Below are 12,450 nucleotides of genomic sequence, written 5' to 3'. Positions count from 1 at the left end.
TACTTCTTTGGATTAGGAACATTAAAGGAGAGAGCAAAGTATAGGGCAGTGGTTCCCAATCTTTTCAGGTATAATGACCCATTCCAGTCCCCTTTTATCCTAAGAACAAGGAGATATGTCTCTCTTCTCCTAACCCCCTTTAGTGCCTTCTGGATGGCAAGGGAACTTCTTGCTCTCCATACTATCAGCCTGGAGTCTAGTAAGTCCCTCATGGAAGCAGGAACTGGGTGGGGTCTCTATAATGACAGCAGGGGGTCACATGGGTTCCTGCAGCTGCCTCTTGTGTTCAAGGATGTTCATAAATCAAGTGTTTGTGACTTCCGTACTGCCTGCACTAGTGTTTGGGGATTTGGTCCTGGTTTGAGATTTTAACATTTCCCCCCATCTCCCTCCTCCAACTGTCCTGTTAAGTCCTAAAGAGACAGCACCTTGAGGAAAAACTGTGAAGTAGTTAGCTTGTCTTCAGTGTTCCACTTTCCCCTTTGGGTACCCCCTTCCTCCCCCACCCTCCTCCAATCAGTAATACTTCCTGCCTCCACCTCCACTTCCTGCTGCCCTTACCACTCTCTAAACTGTTCTCAGGAAAGAATCCAACAAACTGCCTGACATGGAAATAGAAGTGACTCACGAGGTTTCATGCCGTTTGCTTGCCCCAGAGGGATTGGTATTTCAACAAAAGACAAACCTGGAGGGAATTTAGAAATTACCCAGGCCAAGCCCTTTGTTTTATAGATAAAGAAAAAGACAAAGAGAAAACGCAGAGTCCTGTCCCATGATTCCATTTCTCTTCTATTATCAGTGGTTCTCAACAACAGATCACTACGAAGGGGATCTGGGTAATTACAAAAGAATCCACCAATCCATGTGTGTGCTAAGCTTTGTCATCTTGTCACTAATGCAGTTTCTGAGTTAGCAGATACAGCATTAACCACAATGCTGTGTGTGCCTGGTAGGGTGCTGGGGGTGTTGTCTGAGAAATTTTTTGATGATAAGACACCTGACTTGAAAGGCTTGGGGGCCATTGTACTATACAATGCTGTCTCCCTTAATGTCAAAAGAGTGTGGTCTAACTGTGGAATTCTAGTCATAACATAGCTTATGGGTGGAACAGGTCTATTTTCCCAAAGGGAAGCTCTCCTCCACCCTCAAAATTTTACAGCATCAGCTGTTCTGCTTCCCATTACACCTTGGGGTTCTCTTAATCCCTGAGTCCAGACTGGTCGCTCTCTGACATTTCTCTGATTCTCTGTTCATTAAACAAAAAGTGTTTCATTTTGGCTGGCCCAGCCATGTTTACAAAGAGAATCATCTCTCAGTTGCTACTCGTAATGGAAACTTGCCCTGGAAGACCAATCTATTTATCACCTTCTTTTATCTATTTATCACTTCTTTTAACAGCAACAACAACAAAAAATCATTACCCCAAACTGTCTCCTCTCCTTCTCTTACTCGGTAAATGTCAACTCTGGAAGACTATCCTCTGGGGATATTCACCCTTAAACTTAATTTCCTCCTTTATCTGTCTTTTTTTTAAATTTTTTTTAAGCTGAAATCTTTCTTCCTTTCCTTCCTTTTTTTTCCTTCTTGCAAAAGGCGGGCAAGAAATGTTTCCTTTCTGGCATGGTGGAAGTCAAGTGATATTAAAACCTCCTTAAGTGGCTGCCTGCCGCTTTGGTCTGCCAATTCCCTCCTCCCCTTTGAGGAAGACTATTTCCCTCATAAAGCTTTGACCTACACATAATAACATCCCTCCTTTTATAAACTCCACCCTGCTTCTCATTAGAACCTTTCAGGCTGTCATTTGAAACAGGCTTCACTGGTGCAGTTGTTTCTTTTCTAAGGACCAAACCAACTTTTATTTTCTCCCTCTTTTCTATTTTCATTTGACATCAGCTTAGAAAAAGAGAGTCCAACTTGGTCACCCTTTGGAGATAAAGGAGGCAATATGGCACAAGTATACTATCTGTCAAAGGCTCATGTTTCTATATCCCTTGAAGACTTGCATAGCTTTTTCCTCATTATAACTATAGTGCATTCCTCACTACAGCCATGTAAGGTAGGAAGTGCTGCCTTATTTATCCCTCACTTTGCAGATAAGAAAAGGGAACTCAAAGAAATGAAATGACTTGCCCAGGGTCACAAAACCAGTCAGTAAGATTTAGATCTAGATCCCTTCACTCTGAATCTAGGCCTCTTTCTATATGCCTCTAAAACAAGGCTTCATAACCCAGAGTCCATGGACTGTGGCTAGATTTCAGGGAGTCCATGAACTTGGATGGGGAAAAAAAATTAACTCTAATTTTTGTTAACCTCTAACTGAAATTTAGCATTTCCTTGAATGATTTAAAAACATTATTCTTCAAAAGGGTCCATAGACTACACCAGACTGCCACAGTGGTCCTTGACACAAAAGGGGTTAGGACCCCTCTTCTACATGAAAGGAAGATAATCGGACTTCTATTTTTCACTCTTATTTTTTTTCTCTCTTCTCCAATTTATTAAAGAAGGAACCAAGACGATTGTGATGTCAAGAAGGATAGCAGTTATACAGCAAGGAGGGCTGATGTTTAATAACTAATAAGCTGAAGAAGAGAAGGAAGGAAGAGGGCAGCAGTGATGCAGACTGAAGCCAGGGAGGGCAATCATCCCACAGGGGCAAATTACAGAGAGGGGCCAGCAGGCTGACCCTGACTGCTCTTTATCCTACTGACTGCCAGGAACAAGGGTAGGGGAGTGGCAGCAGCAGCCAGCTTTGGCATGACCTTCAGAGGGTAGTTTCCAGGGAGGAAGAGGAAAAGGTTCCTGGGCCCAGGAGCCAAGGAAAGAGTGGGAAAGGACTGAGTTTGAAGAGACCATTTGGGGGACTGTTGCTGGGGTGGGGCACACTGTTTAAAGGAAATTCTGCTTGGGGGAAAGATGTTTGGGAGGAAATAGGGAATGATCCCACCAGACTCAGCAGTCACAAACAGAGTAGCCCAGTGGAGAGAGGCTTGAGACATGGGACATGAAAGCAAGGCAGTTCTGGACCCCTACTCATGGCTGTTGCCTGCTCCAAGCCCAATGGGATGGTTCTTTTACCATGATTTCTTCACAACAGTGCCAGCTCACAGCTGCCTGCTAGCCCATCCATGCCCACAGCTGGTCCCTCCAGCGCAAGAAGCTGGGCACAAGCTTTGCCAGCCCTGGCCAAGGGCTCAGGGCAAAATCTTATGCTTGGGGTCCTTGGTACTTTGAGTAAGTCTCTTTTCTCTGAAGTGTTGGTTTCCTTTCTAGAAAGTGAAGAAGATAACATTAGATGACCTCTAAGATCCAATGTCCTCTGATAGTCATGTATCATTCTTTTGCAATATTCAGGTTTTGTTTACTTCCCCACAGGCAACAGAGGGGAGGTAGCAAGGCAAAAAATGAAGGTTTAGAAAACAGGGTATCAGGAAGTCCAACCCAGGGTTCAGAGAGGGACCAAGTCAGCCTGCCTGTTTCTTTAGTGGCCTCGATTTTTAAAGTCCTATAGTACTCAGCAGCACAATATGGGGCAAAGAAGACTTGGGGTTGGACTCAGAGGACCTGAGTTTGAAGCTCATTTCTGCCACTTACTTGTTTGTGTGGTCTAACAAGTTAGTTCATGTTTCTGGGGTTCAGTTTTCTCATCTGTAAGATAAAGGAGTTGGGTAGATGACTTCCATAATTTCTTCCAGCTCTCAACCTATGACCCGGGATGATCTCAGGCAATAGGTGGGGCTACTTTCTACCTAAGTGACCTTGGGCCTGGAGAAAGTTAATTCCCCTCCCTTGACCTCAGTTTGCTCATCTATAAACTGTGGAGGTTGAACTAGGCCAGGGGTTCTCAACCTTTTTTTTTTTAATATATCATGGACCCCTTTGGGAGTCTTGGTGAAACCTTTGTTCCTCTACTTAAAATTACACACACACACACACACACACACATATATATATTATATATATATATATATACACACACACACACACACACACACACACACACATATATGTATATATATACACATATATATGTATATGTATATGTATATGTATGTATGTATATATATTTTAATTCATTACAATAATTGAAGGAAGCTAGGGATCATTCATGTATCACGTCAAGGCTTGAGAAGAGGAGAGGGAAGGAGACAAGCATTTATTAAGCTCCCACTATGAGGGAATGTAGATGGCAAAGTGGATAGAGTGCCTGGCCTGGAGTCAGGAAGACCTGAGTTCAAATCTGGTGTCAAACTGGACTCAGAGTTGTGTGACCTTGGACAAGTCACTTAACCCTGTTTGCCTCAGTTTCCTCATCTGTAAAATGGACTAGAGAAGGACATGGCAAACTGTTACTGTATCTTGGCCAAGAAAACCCCAAATAAGGTCACAAAGAGCTGGACACAACCAAAATGACTAAGCGACAACAACTGTTGTGCCCGGCACTGTGCTAAGTGCTTTACAAATCTTACTTGATTCTCACAACAATTCTGGGAGGTAGGTGCTCTTATTATCCTTCTTTTACAGATGAAGAAACTGAGGCAAACAGAAATTAAATGACTTGCCCAGGGTCACACAGCTCGAGTAAATGTGTGGCCAGATATGAACTCAGGTCTTCCTGCACTCTATCTAAAATAGCTGCCCCAAATAATGCTTTAAAATGTGTAGAATAACCCACAAGTACAACAGTATTGATAGCAGCTCTTTTTGTGGTGGCAAAGAATTGGAAATTGAGGAGATGCCCATCAATTGGGGAATGGCTGAACAAGCTGTGGTACATGAATGTAATGGAATACTATTGTGCTATAAGAAATAATGAACAGGCAGATTTCAGAAAAACCTGGAAAGACTTATATGAACTGATGCTGAGTGAAGTAAACAGAACCGGGAGAACATTGTACACAGTAACAGCCACATTGTGCAATGATTGACTTTGATAGACTTAGTTCTTCTCAGCAATGCAAGGATGTAAGACAGCTCCAAAAGACTCATGATGGGAAAAAGCTATCCACGTCCAGAGAAAGAACTTTGGAGTCTGAATGCAGATGGAAGCATACTATTTGCTCTCCTTTTCTTTTGTTGTTTTGTTTTGTTTCTTCTTTCTCGTGGTTCCTCCCATTGGTTCTAATGCTTCTTTACATCATGACTAACATGAAAATGTTTAATACGAATGTATAAGTAGAGCCTATATCAGATTGTATGCCATCTTGGGAGGGGGAAGTAGAGAGAGGGGGAGAAAATTTGAAACTCAAAAGATTACGGCAGTGAACGTTGAAAAATAAAACTAAATAAATAAATTGCTTAATAAAAAAAAGATACTCCCAAAAATGTGTAAAATAAAATACATAAGATCGCAAGGAAACCAACTATATTGAAATACAGGTATCAAAATATTACCAAAAAAAAATCAGGGACTCCAGAACCAGATGATTTCAAAGGTCCCTTTTGACCTTAAATCCTTTGGTGTTTTTTTAGTCCCATTCCTCTGTCACTTAAACTTTCAATTCACCTGCTCCCTCCAACCCAGGGAGTTTTACAGTTGGTTATTTTGGGAAACATCTTAACAGCACATTGTTCTGATTGTTCTGGTTGCTTTGGCTTTTTTCTGAGTGAGAAAAGGAAAAGTGTTCTCTGGAGATAAGCAATTAAGCATCCAGTAATCTAGCTAATAAAGAGCAGACTAGAAGCTCTAGCCTGGGAGTAGGAGTAGGACAAATGGCCCCGAGAGAAGAGGGATCTGAGGGCTGCTTGACTGGAAGAGGATAAGGGCGGAAGCTCTTATGCTGTGTGTAGAGAACAGGTGGAGATGACAACCTTTTTCTGCTTTGCTTTCAGATTCTTAGCCTTCCAGTAAAACATAAGCTCTCTGAGGGCAGGCACTATTCTGTTTTTGTATTTATATGCCCAGTTCCTGGCATACAGTCAGTCAGTCAATAGGCATTCACTGAGTGCTTATTGTATACACCCAGATGCTTAGGTGTATATACCTAAGATACAAAGAAAGGCAAAACTAGTCTCTGTCCTTACAGTTGAATGGGAGAGACAACATGAAAATAACTGGGTAAGTGCAAGATATATAGAGGTAGATGGTAGTCTCAGAAGGGAGGCACTAGCTATAGATGAGACCAGGTAGGCTTTCTGCCCAAGATGGGAGCTGACCTGAGTCCTGAAAGAGCCAGTGAGAATGGAGATCATTCCAGGCGTGAGGGACATGGACAGCCGATGCAAAAACACAGAGATAGGAGCGAGAATGTTCCATGGGAGGAAAAACAAATAGGCCAGTGTAGAATGAATGTGCAGGATATGTAGAGGGAAGAATGGGTAAGAAGGCTGTAAAGTCAGGAAGGGTCTTAGTTGTGAAGAGCTTTAAATACCAGCTTTATGAGAGAGAGGGTGACGTGTTCAGACCTGCCCTTTAGGAAAATGACTCCAGAAGCTTATTGAAGGCTGGATTAAAGTGCAGAGGTACATGAGCCAGGGAAACCAATTAGAAGAATATTTCAATAATCAGGGTGAGAAGTGAAAACCAGCTGAGCTAGGGTGGTGTTTGTGTGCATTGACAGAAGAGCACCTAGGGGAAAGTTACTGCATAGCTAGAAATGACAAGATTCTGCAGTATGTTGGGATGAATGTGAGGAGTTGAGGGTAACTCAGGTTTCAAACCTGGGTTACTGAGAGGATAAATGGCGATGCCCTGGATAGTGATATGGAAGTTCAGAATAGGGGAAGGTTTAGGGGAAAAAAAGACACTGAGGTCTGTTTTGAGCATGGTGAGTTTGAGATGTCCACAAGCTGCCCAGTTCAAGGTGTCCAAAAGGTAGTTGGTGATGCAAAACTGAAGGCAAGGAGAGAGAATGGGACTAAATATGTAGATTTGGGGATATGATAATTGATAAGGGCGTGTTGAATTAAATTGAATAGCTTGGCCTTGGTGGGGAAGGGCTTGGGGTGGTGAGGGTCCCTTGTCACCAGCAGAAGAGGCTTCAAAAGCTATTGGAGGGATGGCAACAACAATGATTGACATTTATATAGCACTTTAAATGTTTGCCAAGTGCTTAACAGTGTTGTCTCATTTGAGAGAGAATGAAGAGGCCTCTCTCTCTAGGCATAGCTGTGATATCTTAGCAACCTTTTAAAAAAAATTTAAGGGGCAGCTGGGTGGCACAGTGGATAGAGCACTAGCCCTGGAGTCAGGAGGACCTGAGTTCAAATCCAGTCTCAGACCAGACACTTGACACTTACTAGCTGTATGACCATGGGCAAGTCACTTAACCCCAATTGCCTCGCCAAAAAAAAATTTTTAAAAAATTTTATTTATAGTTTTGAGTTCCAAATTGTATCCCTCTGTCCCTTCCCCTCCTCCCTCTCTGAGACAGTAAGCGATCAGATATAGGTTATACTTGTGTAATTATGTAAAACATTTCCATATTAGTCATTTTGTACAAGAAGACTCAATGAAAAGAAAAAAATGAAAGAAATAGCATGCTTCAGTCTGTATTCAATCAACATCAGTTCTTTCTTTGAAGACAGATCGTATGCTTCATCACTAGTCATTTGGGATTTTCTTAGATCATTGCGTTGCTAAGTCATTCACAGTTTTTCGTTGAACGATATTGCTGTTATTGTGTACAATGTTCTCCTGGTTCTGCTCACTTCACTTTGCATCAGTTCATGTAAGTCTTTCCAGGTTTTTCTGAAATCATCCTGCCTGTCATTTCTTATAGTACAATAATATTCCATTACAATCATATACCGTGGTTTGTTTAGCCATTCCTCTATTGATGGGCATGCCTTTGATTTCTAATTCTTAGCTACCACAAAAAGAGCTGCTATAAATATTTTTGTGCAAATAGCTCCTTTCCCCCTTTTTTGGGATGTCTTTGGGATATAGGCCTAGCAGTGGTCTATAGCCCTTTGGATATACTTCTAAATTGCTCTCCAGAATTGGATCAGTTTATAACTCCACCAACAATGCATTAGTGTCCCAGTTTTCCCACTTCTCCAACATCCAACATTTTCCTTTTATCTCATATTAGCCAATCTGATAGGTGGGAGGTGATACCTCAGAGTTGTTTTAATTTACATTTCTCTAATCAATAGTTATTTAGAGCATTTTTCATAGGATAGTTTTGATTTCTTTGTCTGAAAACTGCCTGTTCATATCCTTTAACCATTTATCAATTGGGGAATGATTTGCATTTTTATAAATTTGACTCAGTTCTCTATATACTTGAGAAAAGAGACCTTTATCAGAGATACACGTTGCAAAAAATTTCCCTCAGTTTTCTGCTTTCCTTATAATTTTGGTTGCATTGGTTTTGTTTGTGCAGAAACTTCTAAATTTTATATAATCAGAATTACCTGTTTTATATTTTGTAATGCTCCCTATATCTTCTTTGGCCCTAAATTCTTCCCAAATCCTTAAATCTGACAGATAAACTATTCCATGCTCTCTTAATTTGCTTATGGTATCACCCTTATGTGTAAATCACGTGCCTACTTTGACCTTATCTTGGTATATGATGTAAGATGTTGGTCTATAGCTAGTTTCTGCCATACTGTTTTCCAGTTTTCCCAGTAGTTTCTGATAAAATAATGAGTTTTGTCCAAAAGCTTGGATCTTTGGGTTTATAATATACCAGATTACTGTGGCCATTTATTATAATGTAATTTGTACCTAATCTGTTCCATTGATCCACCACTTTATTTCTTAGCCAGTACCAGTTTGTTTTGACAATTACTGCTTTATAATACAGTTTGAGATATGGTAGTGCTAGACCACTTTCTTTCATTTTTTTTTCATTGATTCCCTTAATATCCTTGAGCTTTTGTTCTTCCAGATGAATTTTGTTATTATTTTTTCTAGCTCTACAAAATAATTTTTTGATAGTTTGATTGGTATGGCACTGAATAAATAGATTTTTATTATATTAACTTGGCCTACCCGTGAGCAATTAATATTTTTGCAATTGTTTATATCTGTCTTTATTTGTGTGAAATGTGTTTTATAGTTGTGTTTATATAGTTCCTGGGTTTGTCTTGGCAGGTAGACTCCCAAATATTTTATGTTGTCTAAAATTATTTTAAATGAAATTTCTCTTTCTATCTCTTGCTGCTAGACTTTGTTGGTAATATGTAGAAATGCTGATGATTTTTGCAGGTTTATTTTGTATCCTGCAACTTTGCTAAAGCTGTTACTAATTTCAAGTAGTTTTTAGTTGATTCTCTAGGATTTTCCAAGTATAATATCATATCATCTGCAAAGAGCAATAGTTTTGTTTCCTCCCTGCCTATTCTAATTCTTTAATTTCTTTTTCTTCTCTTATTGCTATAATTAACATTTCTAGTACAATATTAAATAACAGAGGTGATAATGGTCATCCTTCACACTTGATTATATTGGGAAGCTTATCTTCATTATCGATAATGTTTGCTGATGATTTTAGATGAATATTACTTATTTTAAAGTAAGTTCCATTTATTCCTACTCTCTCTAGTGTTTTTAATAGGAATGGGCTCTGTATTTGGTCAAAGGCTTTTCCTGCATCTATTGAGATAATCATAGATTTCTGTTGATTTTGTTATTGATATGGACAATTATGCTGATTGTTTTCCTAATATTGAACCAGCCCTGAATTCCTGGTGTAAATTTCACTTGATTGTAGTGTATGATCCTTGTGCTATAATGCTGTAATCTCTTTTCTAGCGTTTTGTTTAAAATTTTTGCCTCAATATTCATTAGGGAAATTGGTCTATAATTTTCTTCCTCTGTTTTGGCTCTTCCTGGTTTGGGTATTAGCACTCTATTTGTGTCATAAAAGGAATTTTGGTAGGACTCTTTTGCATATTTTTCCAAATAGTTTATCTAGTATTGAGATTAATTGTTCTTTAAATGTTTGGTAGAATTCACTTATGAATCCATCTGATCCTGGGGATTTTTTCTTAGGAAGTTCATTGATGGCTTGCTTGTTCAATTTCTTTTTCTATATTGGGTTATTTAAGCATATTATTTTTTCCTCTGCTAATCTGAATAATTTATATTTTTGTAGATATTCATCCATTTAATTTAGACTGTCAAATTTATTGGCATATAATTGGACAAAATAGCTCCTAACAAATGTTTTAATTAATTGTTTTAATTTCCTCTTCATTGGTAGTGAATTTACCCTGTTCATTTTTGATATTAGTAATTTGGTTTTCTTCTTTCCTTTTTTAAATTAAATTAGCCAATGGTTTATCTATTTTATTGTTTTTTTCCATAAAACCAGCTTCTAGTTTTATTTATTAGTTCAATGGTTTTCTTACTTTTAGTTTTATTAATCCTCTCCTTTGATTTTCAGGATTTCCAATTTGGTGTTTAATTGGGGATTTTTAATTTTTTCTCTTTTTAGTATTTTTAATTGCATGCCCAATTAATTGATCTGCTTTTTCTCTATTTTATTGATGTATGCAATTAGAGATATAAATTTTCCCCTACCACTTTGGCTGCATCCCATAAATTTTGATATGTTGTCTCATCATTGTCATTTTCTTTAATGAAATTATAGATAGTTTCTATGATTTGTTCTTTGACCCATTTTATTTAATTTCTAATTAATTTTAATCTCTCTTTCCATTGTCCATTATTGAACGTAATTTTTATTTCATTATGATCTGAAAAGGATGCATTTACTGTTTCTGCTTTTCTGCATTTGGGTGTGAGTTTTTTATGTCCTAATACATGGTCAATTTTTGTGTAGGTACCATGTAATCCTGAGAAAAAGATATATTCCTTTCTATTCCCATTCAGTTTTCTCCAGAGATCTATCATATCTAGCTTTTCCAGAATTTTATTCACCTCCTTAACTTCTTTCTTGTTTATTTTTTATTTAGATTTATCTAGTTCTGAGAGGGGAAAGTTGAGGTCTCCACTAGTATAGTTTTATTATCTATTTCTTCCTGTATCTTATTCAACTTCTCTTTCAAAAATTTAGATTCCATACCATTTGACGCATATATATTTAGACTGACATGACTTCATTGTCTGTAGTACCCTTCAGCAAGGTGTAGTTTCCTCCTTTATCTCTTTTAATTAGAGCTATTTTTGTTTTTGTTTTGTCTAAGATCATGATTGCTACCTCTGTTTTCTTTGCTTCAGCTGAAGCATAATAGATTCTGCTGTAGCCCCTTACCTTTACCCTGTGTTTATCTCTCTGCTTCAAATGTGTTCCTTGTAAACATATTGTAAGATTATGTTTTTTAATCCATTCTGCTATCTGCTTCTGTTTTGTGGGTGAGTTCATCCCATTCACATTTATAGTTATTATAACTAACTGCATATTTCCCTCCATTCTATTTTTCTCTTCTTTATCCCCCCTCTCTCTTAGCCCCCATCCTCTCCCTCCTCACAAGTGTTTTACTTCTGATCACCTCCTTCCCCAATATACCCTCCCTTTTATCAGTCTCCCCTCCCCCTTCTATTATCCCTGTCCCATTTTACTTCATTATGGGGTAGGATAGATTTCTATATCTAATCAAATGTGGATGTTTTTCCCTCTTTGAAAAAGCCAATTTTGATGAGACTAAGGTTTAAGCTTTGCCCACCACTCCAAACCCCTAATCTTCCCCTCCATTACAATAGTTCTTTCATGCCTCCTTTATGTGGGATAATTTACCCCCATTCAATCTCCCCCCTCCTTCCAGTACAATTTGCTTTCTCATCCCTTTATTTTGTTTTTTAAGGTATCATCCCATCAAGGTCACTTTATATCCACATCCTCTATCTACATATACTCCTTCTAATTGCTCTCATAATAATGAAGTTGTTAAGAGTTACAAATGTTATCTTGCCATATAGAAATACAAACAGTTTAACCTTGTTATTGAATTTCTTATGTTTTTTCCTTCTTTTTTCTTTTTTACGTTTTTATGTTTGCCTTGAGTCTTGTGTTTGTAGGTCAAATTTTTTATTCAGCTCTGGTCTGTTAATTAGAAATGCTTGAAAGTCCTCTATTTTGTTTAATACTCATTCTCACCCCCACCCCCAGCAAAGATTATAATCAGTTTTGTTGGGTAGGTGATTCTTGGTTGTAATCCTAATACCTTTGCCTTCCAGTACATCAAATTCCAAATCCTTCAGTTCTTTAAATGTGGAAGCTTCCAAATCCTGTATAATCCTTACTGTAGCTCCACAATATTTGAATTGTTTCTTTTTGGCTGCTTACAATACTTTCTCCTTGATCTGTGAGCTCTGGAATTTGGCTATGATGTTCCTGAGAGTTTTCATTTGGGGATCTCTTTCAGGCAGTGATCAGTGGATTCTTTCAACTTCTATTTTGCCCTCTGGTTCTAACATATCAGGGCAGTTTTCATTGATAATTTCTGGGGGGGGGTTTTTGGCTAGGCAATGGGGTTAAGTGACTTTCCCAGGGTCACACAGCTAGTAAGTGTTATGTGTCTGCGGCCGGATTTGAA

The 12,450-nt window shown here is 38.6% G+C and overlaps 1 protein-coding gene across 4 annotated transcripts in view; it reads left to right on the top strand.

The window, feature by feature from the left end:
- Nucleotides 1-12,450, top strand: part of PECAM1 (platelet and endothelial cell adhesion molecule 1) — a 120,834-nt gene that overhangs the window by 93,190 nt on the left and 15,194 nt on the right. The gene's annotated exons all lie outside the window — the stretch shown is intronic.

Source organism: Phascolarctos cinereus, unplaced genomic scaffold, assembly GCF_003287225.1.
Source record: "Phascolarctos cinereus isolate Bilbo 61053 unplaced genomic scaffold, phaCin_HiC Scaffold_5;HRSCAF=322, whole genome shotgun sequence".
In the NCBI taxonomy this organism is placed as follows: Eukaryota; Metazoa; Chordata; class Mammalia; order Diprotodontia; family Phascolarctidae; genus Phascolarctos; species Phascolarctos cinereus.
Note: the sequence above shows the minus strand (reverse complement) of the source record. Positions and strands in the feature narration are given on the sequence as shown.